Below are 10,931 nucleotides of genomic sequence, written 5' to 3'. Positions count from 1 at the left end.
AAATTGCACAACCCAAAATATTGTGCAATAATATTGATCGTCTAGGAGCCGCTTTAGGTTTAAGAGACAACGTAACATAAAACTTGGACATGTACGAAAACTTCTAGGACCGAAAGCCATCAATGCTAAACCAACCTAATACAAGACTTTACTGTGACCACTTTGGACATATGGCGTGGAACTGTGAGGTTATGCCAAGCCATCTAACATTCGGCTCAACTAACCCTTACAATCCAAAAGTCCTTAGATAAATTGTCAAAGCACTATCCACGACGACATTTGCCAACGAACTGGTCCGTTCCTAATTCCCAATCGTAACCTACTGCTCGAGCTCCCGAGAACCCGCCACCTCGTTTTACTTGCCCCTTAATACTTCACTCGCATTGGTTTCTTAAGGCATATGTCTTCCGGGTGCAGCCCTGGCATTAGTGTTAGTGCTGTGTCCGAATCAAAACAAGTTTTGTTATCACATTTGTAATTGTACAAACATGTCTAAAGTACAAATCAATTAATTAAAAAGAAAACTTTTGTAGTTAACAATCTGGAAGATGCGTGTTATATTTGCTAGAAAACAGCAGGTAAAAATCAGTGATCAACGTAAGTAGAAATAATTTATCAAGCGGTTTAAGAAAACACGAATCACTTTATAGTTATTTAAAGTTATACCCAATCTATCGTTAAACCCTATTTTTCCTTTTTCTTTTCTTTGATTGGTGAAATCTAGTTTGGTGAAGCACAGAAAAGAATGACCGATGTGGGGTTTCAGATTATACAGTCAACTAAAGTAAGATCCTCTGTTTTCTATATATATATATATTTTTTTTTTACATTTCCGCAACAACAAGAAATATGTATATGCATTTTTACGCGAGAATTTTCGTGTAATCGATTTCTCCTTAAAGAAAAGTGTGCAGGGGTTAGGTTAGATAAGGGTAAGAGAGGTTAGGTTAGGTTAGGTAAGAGGGTTATGTTGTGGTTAGGTTGAGTGCGGGTTTTTTAATATATAATTTATTTGTAGCCTGTATATATAAAAATAAATATTAAAAATATGTGCCTATGAGGTACTTTTTTTCGGTCCCAATACTGACACTATTCATGGAGTCAGCACTGTACCCAAAGGACTTGGGTTAAATTAATCCATCTCGAATTCAATACGATCAAATAAGAGACTAGGAGGTAGTTATATCGAGACGTAGTTATTTAATGGGATGTGGGTTCTTATCATCATCATCATCGTATCATGCTGCGATAGCCGAGTGGCCAGCATGATAGATTCTCGGCTCGTAGATCCCGCAGCCGTGGGTTCGATTCCAACCTTAGGTCATGGCCTTTTTTTTCAAGAAACCCTTCTCTCATACCGATACACACAACGTCTAACTACCCGTTGAGTGTGATCAAAGCACTTAAAAAATAAAAAAAAATAAAAGTGCCTGTGCTAGGATTCGAACCCAGAACCTCCAGCGTGCCAAATACGAGTCAGACGCCGTAAACACCCGAGCCCCTTATTTCCCCAAAAATAAAATAATTACAAAAAACAAGAATAACACATAAAGTTATTTATTAAAGTTATATCTAATATCTGTCTAATATTAATTATGTCGAAATTATCTGTAGTTTCCGAGCATCCTGTCTGCCAGTTGGTTTTCCAGACGCGTTTTGGTTTTCGCCTTTTGGTCGAAGTGTTATTTCCTCAATCTTGTCCATTTTATGTTTGTGATTATTAAAGATGGCGAATTGCCTAATCGCGTCTCATTAAAAAAAAAAAAAAAACACAATATGATCAATAATAGTCAATAAAAAGGTTCATCGCCCCACGTATTTAAACAAATAAATAAATTTAAAAAAATACACAATTCAACGTAATGATGATACGGTATTTTTTAATATTTACGGAAAATGTTTCCATTTACACAGTATGTATACATTACAAACTTCATAATAGAGGCAAATATTTACTTATAAATAAAATCAGACTATATACATGATTTCCTTCAGTGGTTTGGAATTGGAAATAATTCTTTTTTATAACAGTTTTGTGACTGGTGAAATATATCTAGTTGGTCGTTTGTACAGTTTAGTATTTTATAAGTCCTTTCCAGCGGAGCATTTTTCATATAATTAAGGTTTTTAGTTTAAATAAAAAAGTCAGTGTTACGAGCGGGATTCGAACCCACGATCTTCGGCTTGATACGCCGCTACTCTACCACTTGAGCTATCGTGACCTCGATCCATTCGGACACTATCTTCCCAACTCAACCCCACTTTTTGAACCGTTTGAAAAATGGCAAAAAGGAGGAAAAATTCAAAATGTGGGGTTGAGATGGGAAATTAGTGTCCGAGTGGATTGAGGTCACGATAGCTCAAGTGATAGAGCATCTCGCCGAAGATCGTGGGTTCGAATCCTGCTCGTGACACTGATTTGTTTAATCCTTTTTAAAAAGATAGTTTCTACTCACAGTAAGTTGTTTTTGAAACGATCCGGATTTCGAGCCTTTTAGCTCATCATCAGGTTGAAGGACTTCTACAACCACGTCTCTCGACATGAATTGCCAAAGTGAACCGCTGATACCTCCGCCAACGCGACGTTCCAATTAGCAGCTGATTTTTTTTAATGGCGCTCAATTTGAACTGCGAAACGCGGAAATTATAACACAAATAAATATTATACTAGTAAATACTTAATATTATTAAATTACTATAAACTACTACTATAAAAAAATAATATTAAGTATTTACTAGTATAATATTTATTTGTGTTATAATTTCCGCGTTTTTCACGTTCAAATTGAGCGTCATTAAACAAATCAGCTGCTAATTGGAACGTCGCGTTGGCGGCGGTATAAGCGGGTTCACTTTGGCTATTCATGTCGAGAGACGTGGTTGTAGAAGTCCTTCAACCCGATGATGAGTTAAAAGGCTCGAAATCCGGATCGTTGCAAAACAACTTACTGTAAGTAGGAACTATCTTTTTAAAAAGGATTGAACACCACACTCACTCCATCATTTATCATTTCTACTGATTTTTTTTATCTCAACTAAGAACCTTAATTAATTGAAAGATTGGCCAAGCGGACCACGAAAACTAGTGAATTTTTCATATCGTTGTTTTTATGGTGTGCTATATAAAACAACTCTGTTTGCCTATTTTTTTAGGCAGGTACGTGAAATTTTATCTCTTCTAGTAGGAGGGGCATTTCATTACATTGTTAATTATTTTAAACAATATTAGAGATTCAGTCATTGTTCTTCTAGATTCTAGTGAATTTATATCTAATTTGGATCTCAGTTGAAAGGTTTGGCCGTCTGGTTCAAAACGTGTTTGTAGTTCGAGTCCACAGAATCTAAAAAATTTGTTTTGCACTTTCTCTAATGAATACTGTAGTAGGGTGACCAAACAGGTGAGTTATACTCTAACTGGGACCTGACCAAAGCGAAGTTTTTAATTACATTAATTTTATTTATATTAGTTACATGATGCTTAACGAAACCTAGCATTTTTCGGCTTTTGTTTTTTATATTCTATATGTTCAAGGAACGTTAACTGAGAATCAAAAATTACCCCTAGGTCCTTTATGGAGACTAGCGAAGAAAGTCAATGTCATTTATCAACATATTAAATAATATAGGTGATAAATGTCCTCCTTGCTGAACACCAGATGTGACCACAATGGGATTGGATGGGATATCATGATAAAATATTGGATCCTATTATTTAGGATCAATCCAAATCAGTAAATGGCCATGAAAACCAATTGCATTCAACTTTTGGATAAAATACAATGTTTAATCATGTCAAAATCTTTTGAGAAGTCTGTATATACTACCATAATTATAATAATATTTTTATTATACTATTCAAAACCAGACATTTTGTCGATATGCCAAATTGAGCATAATTTCGTATTTATAAAAAGAAATTATAAGTTCCAGTGCCTACTTGATCTACGTAATGTAGAATAAGTGAGCAATCTTTTATCTAGGGTATTTTATTAATTTTGATAGTTTTACATAACTCAAAAGTAAGACATAGTTGATGAAATAAAACTAAAAATTACACGCGTATACCTTGACCCTTTCATCGACTTGTGGATGACATACCACATCTCGTAAAAACCGGTGCCAAAGAAATACTACTTCTTTATGAATATTTCATGGAATAAATATTGAATTCCTGACTCAAGAATATGGGTCAAGCAAACAAGGGGGCTCCGAGAGCTGGCAACTAAAGGAAAATGCCAACAAAAAAGCCCTAATAGTTGCGGGTAAGGGCGTTGTTTTGTCTTGGCACACCTCCACGCAGAGAAGCCGGTTGTTTATTCCCCCGGGACGGGATTCCGGACGTTATATTTGTTATTATGACTTATCCACCGAGTGAGAGACACGAGTGCGGGATGCGTTAAAACATAAATAAATCCGTTTCTTCCCTCTCACGACAAAAAGCCTCTCAGTTTACCTGGGGCATAATCCGTCTAAGGCAATATCCTGCATAATAGAAGACGAGAATTCTAAACATAGCCTGTTACCACTAGTTGGTAGCTTTTCTGAAAAAAAAAAAAAAATGGTCCATTGATTTTCCGTTTATAAACTGCTAAACATGTACCTTTTTCTATTTATACTAAATAATTAAACTGGTGGTTTATCTAAAGCCCTTAGTTTTAGACTGTCAAATTTGTACTTGCAAAACGTTTTGAAAAATTTCACTAATTTCGTGTTCCGCTTGACCAATTTATATATTACAATTAATTAAGGTTTTTAGTTGCGCTAGATACGCCGCTGCTCTACCATTTGTGCTATCGTGACTTCGATCCACTCAGACACTAACTTCCCATCTCAAATACAAAAGGTGGGGTTGAGATAGGAAGTTAATGTCCGAGTGGATCGAGGTCACGATAGCACAAATGGTAGAGCAGCGGCGTATCTAGCCAAAGATCATGGGTTCGAATCCCGCTCGTGCCATTGACTTTTTTATCTCAACAAAAAACCTTTTGAAAAAAATTTATAAATCTGTTGTGTTTTTGTAATTATAGAGGTTTTAATTTCGGAAAGATAGATTCAATTCCTTATAATTCCAAATATGTCTTGAATAAGTTTTGTTTGAAAACGGTCCTTTTATTGAAAAAAAAGTGGTCTAGAAAGTAACAATCTAGTAAAATAGACTATTAAATAAGTTTTTTATTTCTGATTTTCCCCTCCCCGAGGAATATCGAGTAATCTGTGATAGTGAATATGACTAGACTTTTATGTTTGGATCGGGTATTGTGTTTGTATAGACTTAAAGGAATGAATTTCATTTATTAGCGTGAAAGGAAGGGGTTGTTTATTGCTCCCGAGGAATATTTGGAATTTTGGAGTGACAGCGTGACGTCTGGAAAGTTGAAGTAATTTATTAGCGAGAATGGTGTGAGTTCATCCCCGCCCCGAGGAATATTGACGAGAGAGGGTATGACTAGACTTATGGATGGAGAAAAATTATTTTCTATTCTTATATGTATACTTATTTCCCTTCTTACTTTTATTCTTGTTCATCCTTATTTCTTCTACTTATCTATTTTTTGGGGTGTATGGAATTTCACTAATTCATTATATCAGTTTCTATTTAGTTATTTATTTTATTAACGGAAAATTTGAACTTTTGTTAACCATTAACAGAAATTTGTAATCAGAGAGGTTTATATTATTTTGCAGTGTATAAAATTATCTATTTACCTTATTTATATATTTTATTTAATTATGTTATTATTATTATTATCATCATCATTATTACTATGTTCTCACTACCTTCCGGCAGACGGAGGATCCATGCCGTATTGTTTATTTTTTGTTGAGTACTTTTCAGTTCACTTTATTATAATATTGCTTATTATTACTATTTTTATGTAAGGTATTGGTTGAAATGAAAAAGTTAGTGTCACGAGCGGGATCGAACTCACGACCTTCGGCTAAATACGCCGCTGCTCTACCACTTGAGCTATCATAACTTCATCTCAACCTAGAATAGTTCGAATTTTTCCTCCTTTTTTCCATTTTTTCAAATGTCATGTCATCAGGATTGGATTTTCACCGTCTTTTGAAGTGACCAAGGGGAGCTGTTAGTGAAGCGATACTAATTTTACTTGTTAAATATTAATCCATTTATGTTTTTGTGTTCAATTGACCAAGTTACTTCTTTCAATTAATTATTCTTTTTATGTAAGGACTTGGTTGAGATAAAAAAGTCAGTATCATTAGCGGGATTCGAATCCACGACCTTCGGCTAAATACGCCGCTACTCTACCACTTCAGCTATCGTGACTTTGATCTACTCGGTCATCAACTCCCCATCTCAACCTTCCTTTCGAATTTTCCCTCCTTTTTGCCATTTTTCAATGATTGTGTTCGAATCCTGCTCGTGACACTAACTTTTTCATTTCAACCAATAGCTTACATAAAAAGTTATTCAGATATCGTGAGATGCGGTCGGGTGTGATGTAGGTTTCAGAAAAACATTTTCTTTATCGTGCCAACGTTTCGATCTTTTATTGAGCCCTGAAGATGATCTCAATCTTCTTCTCAATCAACCGCATCTCACGATATCTGAATAACTTTTTATGTAAGCTATTGGTTGAAATGAAAAAGTTAGTGTCACGAGCGGGATCGAACTCACGACCTTCGGCTAAATACGCCGCTGCTCTACCACTTGAGCTATCATAACTCCATCTCAACCTAGAATGGTTCGAATTTTTCCTCCTTTTTTCGATTTTTTCTGTCTGAATAACTACCGATTAACGGTCACTAATCTCTACACATTACATAAAAAAAATTAATTAATTGAAAGAAATTATTTGATCATTCAGACCACGAAATATAACGTATTTATTATTGTTATTACATGGTCAATCCATGAGTCATCATCGAGAACCCCCAAAATACTGCAGGTTTTAAAATATGCGGGAAAGACCAGAAAAAGAAGTAAAAACACAATGATATCAATTGTTTGTAAGCCCCTAAACATTATTATTATTGCCCATTTTTGTCGAAAACTTAGCAAATTGCTTCGATTTTGTATAACCGCAGTTCTTGAAATAATAAAATTCCCAGCAGTTAAGCGAACGTTATCAACTTTTTGATCTATTTAAATGAAAAGGGTGATTAGAACATTTTCAATCCTCTCATGAGGTTACTGTAAGAGTACAAGTGTAAAATCTCGAAACACATCAGCAAATCGCCTGCGTGTAATTACGGACGAGGAGAAAGAAATCCCCCCCCCCCAAGAAAAGTACTACAACAGAGAATTAAGTGGAGTAGGTTAGGGTGGAATGGGGCAGGGTTGGAGGCTGGCGAAAGATCACTGCGGAACCCACCCACACTCCAAACGCCGCCCTTTTCCAGTGTCACTGCGGTAAAACTCTTTTGTCTCCGGTCGGAATTAATTGTTCCGCCGGGAATTGCTCGGTTCGCTTTCATTTTCTGTTTTAAAGAATATCGAGGGCCTGTCTACGCGTTTATACGAGAGCCCGACGTCAATGGTTTTACACGATAAACTTTACGGCTCTTGTTATCGGGGAAATTCGATTTTAACAACACCAAGTTCAAACTGCAACACATACAAGTAACATGTTGATGCTTTGTGCCAAAATTTCCCATAAAAATATAGTAAGAATAACATTCATTAAAGTTCATAAAACAGTTAAATTTATTTTTAAAAACGTCCTATTTTACTTTCAAGGATTAATTTCAAAGCAAAGGGTTGACAAATGATTTTTTTTAAATTTTCTAATTATCCTGAGTTTTGTTATTAATATTTTCAAAAATACATCGTGAGCACCAATATCCAAACTCGTTCTCGCACTTTCTTTCTCTCCCAAACTCTAGGGTTGTATGATTATCACTATTTCTTTCTTTGTTTTCATCACCCCTTCCCCCATTTCATCCATATCCTCCTACTTGTTTATCATTCTTTCTGTCTTACTACTTTTTGTGTGCTTTTCTGTCTCTGTCCATTTATCTTTCTGTAGATGTACATCATTCTCATTCTCTCTCTCTCTCTCTCTCCCTCTCTCTCTCTCTATCTATCTCTTTCTCTACCTCTCTCTCTATCTCATCCTTTCTATCTTTCCACTTTTTTCTGTATATCTTTCTTTGAGTCTGCCGGTCCACATACACATACTTGTCTCTCTCTCTTTCTCACTCTCATCCTCTCACTTTTTCTCTCTCTTTTGTTTATTTTTAACTGATCCTCTTTTTTTTGCATTATCTCTCTTTCTCGCTCTTCCCTCCCTCTCACTCACTCACTCTCTCTCACTCAGTTTCTCTCTCTCTCTCTCTCTCTCTTTCTTTCTTTTTTCTTTCCCTTCCTCACTTTTCTTCTGCATATCTTTGAGTTTGTCTGTCTGTCTTTCCGTGTTACATACTTGACTCTCTCTCTTTCTTACTCTCACCTTCTCTCTCTCTCTCTTTCTCTGACTCTCTCTTGTCTATTTTTAACTGATCCACTCTTTTTTCCATATATCTCTTTCTCATTCTTCCCTCCCTCTCATTCGCTTCCTCTCTCACTCAGTTTCTCTCTCTGCGTCCCCCCTCTCTCTCTTGTTTATTTTGAACTGATCCTCTTTTTTTCGCATTATCTCTATTTCTCACTCTTCCCACTCACTCACTCTCTCTCTTTCTCTCTCTCTCTCTCACTCAGTTTTCTCTTTCTTTCTCTCTATCTCTTTTTTTCTATTTTTCTTTCCCTTCCTCGCTCTTTCTCTCTCTCTCTCATCCTTTCAGCCTTCACACTTTCTTCTGCATATCTTTCTTTGAGTCTGTCGGTCTGTCTTTCCGCATATACATACTTGTCTTTCTCTCTTTTTTACTCTATCTATCTCTTGTCTATTTTTAACTCATCTACTCTTTTATCCATATCTCTCTTTCTCACTCTTCCCTCCCTCCCTCTCTCTCACTCACTCTCTCTGCCACTCAGTTTCTCTCTCTGCGCCCTTCCCTTCCTCTCCTGCTAGCTTAAAAGTGGTCTTCACTCAACACTCTTTCACCGAAATAATTTATTACGAAATTTTCCTTTTGTAAAAGATGGACTGGCAACCTTGATCAGAATAATTTACCCTACTGTTTAATTTGGAGCTTTAAATTAATTAATCAGCGTTGAGGGATTGATGCCGAACTTCCACTCGAACCAACTGACATTTATCCTTTTGAAATTGTCTCGACGTACGTTGTAAATCCATTAAAAACTATACATCGAAGCTCGTAGACAATTTGAAAATACATATCTTACATGTATTTATTGCTGATTAACTGATAAGTGTGCGATAATAACCATTAAGTGATCAATTCAAAAACTGCACAGTGCGTCAAAGAATGACTCACGTGTGAGCCAAACACGCACCCAAGGAAAATTTACCACGATATCGTCGAAAACTGAATCACTCTTTATATTTATTATCAAGTTAAAACTAAATCAATACCCTAAGAGTTGAACTAAAATTAATGTTTTGATTGGAACATTTATTCGTTCTTCTTTATTTCCGAAATTACCTCGTTAAATAACGAAAAATCAATAATAAGTATTTTCCAAAGATTTTAATTGTACAATCATATCCCAAAAGCAATGGCTTTGTTTAAATTGCTAGTCAGCAATCGCACGCCCACAAAAAAAGTGTCATAACTCAGCAAAAGAAAATTTTACAAACGAGACAAATGGAAGTTTACGTTTTTTTAAAATTTATGTATTAAATACAAGCAGTTACGGTTGTTGGCAATAAAAACTGTCATGATCCATCAATATTGCCTTTCCTTTCTCCAAGGCCTAGGCGAAAACACAAAATTTTAAAAATCCAACTGTACTACCCCTTAAAAACTACCCCAATTCAAAAGTGACACATGGTGCTGCCTACCAGAGTCCACCAGTTGTGTCATTTTTCCTGCAGCATCTCACACCAGAATACTTAATAAAAAACATTTTATAATTTTTCGACTTGTGTCACTTTTCTTGTGGGTGTGCGATATCTACACTGAGAAAAAAAATAGACACCATTAAATAGTTTTAATTATCTCTAGGCAATTCTCCATTGATTTTCTTATAACAATATTTGGTTTGTTTTAAAAGATTAGAAGTAAATAAAACACATAAAATATCCCAATTGAGTTTCCAATTGGGTTTTTGTAAATAAATCTTTGAATAGTAAATCCTTTTTTGTTGGTTTTTCTTTTCTTGCTTCTTTCTAACGTTCTGGCGGTTTTATTTTTTTAAGTTGTCCCATTTTCAAGTTTCAAATTTGTGTAACTGATGGTAATAATTGATACGGATTCGACTAGAATCATAGCATTGTTGGAACATGGAATAAGTCAAGGGTATGTGGCCCAGGGTGCTTAAAATCCATCAATTTTGTAAATGAAAATCAATAATATTAACGTTTTAAAATAAATCCTGGATATATCAATCCTTTTAATTGGAAAGTTTTTTTTTTTTTTTTTTTTTTTTTAATTTGTTTTTACGAGGGTTCGCAACAGCAGAGGTCCTATAAACCCTCAGGGTGCCGGTGTTTTTGAAAAAAAGCACATTTGTAAGTATGTCGGGTTCGAATGCAGGGCCGCTTGATTCGAACCCGGGACCTTTACCTTACAGTGATGAGCGCCGTGTCAAAGACTAAATCCTGCGGCCACAGAAACCCCTTTGTTTCTTATTCTTTTCGAAATTAAAATCTTGACAATTCCAAAAGGTAAACTAGTTGCATGGTTTAATGGTTTTACCATAGGTATATTAGGATAGAGATTTTTTATCCTTAGTGGATAAAAAATTGTTGATCCTTATAATACAGTTTGATATAAGTTTTAAAGGAAACACAAACCACAGCATAAATTTTGGACATATTCAGCTTTATTATGTTTATTCACGTAAAACCTAGTCAACGATTCCTTGAAAAACTATTCATTTTTGTTTTTACAATTGTACG

General features: G+C 35.3%; 1 protein-coding gene across 1 annotated transcript in view; it reads right to left on the bottom strand.

Annotated features, from left to right (window-relative positions):
• The window catches only part of LOC106665519 (cylicin-1), an 81,801-nt gene that overhangs the window by 26,904 nt on the left and 43,966 nt on the right, over positions 1 to 10,931 (bottom strand). The window lies entirely within an intron of this gene.

This window comes from Cimex lectularius, unplaced genomic scaffold, assembly GCF_000648675.2.
Source record: "Cimex lectularius strain Harlan isolate CLEC.00 unplaced genomic scaffold, Clec_2.1 scaffold37, whole genome shotgun sequence".
Taxonomy (NCBI): Eukaryota; Metazoa; Arthropoda; class Insecta; order Hemiptera; family Cimicidae; genus Cimex; species Cimex lectularius.
This window is presented reverse-complemented; position numbering and strand designations above follow the sequence as displayed.